Source organism: Mus caroli, unplaced genomic scaffold (assembly GCF_978045245.1).
Source record: "Mus caroli unplaced genomic scaffold, Mus_caroli_1 scaffold_18, whole genome shotgun sequence".
Classification (NCBI taxonomy): Eukaryota; Metazoa; Chordata; class Mammalia; order Rodentia; family Muridae; genus Mus; species Mus caroli.
Window position 1 is genome coordinate 73,548,046 of NW_028227273.1, and position 1,356 is coordinate 73,549,401.

The window sequence follows — 1,356 nt, forward strand, 5'->3', positions numbered from 1 at the left end:
TATAGGTATTTTATAATTTTTTTGTATATTCAGTTTTCAATACACCAGATTTCATAGTGAATAAAATTGTATTTCTAATTATATCAAGAAATTTAGTTAATTTTTAATGTTTTGTTTGGCTTTATGTGGTTATATTTAAAAAACAATGGGTATCATTATTTAAATGGGGTCAAATTTGGAAATAACAAATCTTTAGTTTATTGTCAATTTATGTTACATATCAAGCTTGTATGTAGAATTTTGTAGAAATGTATTTTATTATTCAAAATGAAATATGAGTCTATCCAGAACAATTAACTCATAGTGAACTACATTCAGAACATATTCATAGTATGACATATTATGTTATGTGTCCAGCTATTTGAGATCTACCTGATTATTCTCACTTTCATAATAGCTGCCAGCCTGAGGATGAACTGTCATGCTTTATCAAAAATATGCCTTTAGATTCTTAAATGTTGTGGTATAGGGTTGACAATTGTAAATAATTGTAAAGATAACACTGTTATCATGGTTTATCAATGATGACTAAACTTAATGCATCTAGGCATGCTTTTAACAGATAACTCTTTTCTGTCATGGTTTATAAATGATTACACTCTATATATGTACTTATGTCCAAGAGAATGTTAGAACTCGTATCCAAAGAGAGAAATGATAAACTCTCATTTGTAGAAAAAAATATCTATTCCTGATTAGGAATTAAAAAAAAAACACTCTGGTATATCTATACATCTGTCAATATCTATATTATTTATATATCTATCTGTATTTATAGATAAATATAGTTATGTTGATATTAGTATAGGTATCAGAATAGACTTAGGTATATGGATAGGTTCAGATACAGATATAGATGTATTGTTGCTCTTGTCTGGTCATTTTTAGGCAGTCATGTTTGTAAAACTTTATGTATCTTTATGGGTATCTACTTCCAGTCCAGAGACGAACTCTCAGCAAATGTCCTGTATTGCTGGTTCTTTAAACCTCCTGTTTCCTTTTTATTAATGAACTTCGATTCTGTGTTTGGTACTGTGTTACACATATATCACTATAGAGTGTCCTCCACAATTTTGTACTTTGATTTGTTGTAGATTTCTTCAATGATCTATTTCTATTGCAATGAGAAATTTTCTTGATGAATGCAGAAGACAAGAGTTATCTTTCACTATGTGCATAACTATTTTAAAAATTTAGGAACTCTGTTGTGCCAGGACACAGCATCAGTAGCTAATAGTTTTCAGAGAAGATATAAAGAGTATCAAGGAAGAAGTTAGTCTGATATATTAGACGTGATAGTTTTCACATCTTTACAGATGAACCCCATGTGTGTGTGTGTGTGTTTGTGTGTGCATA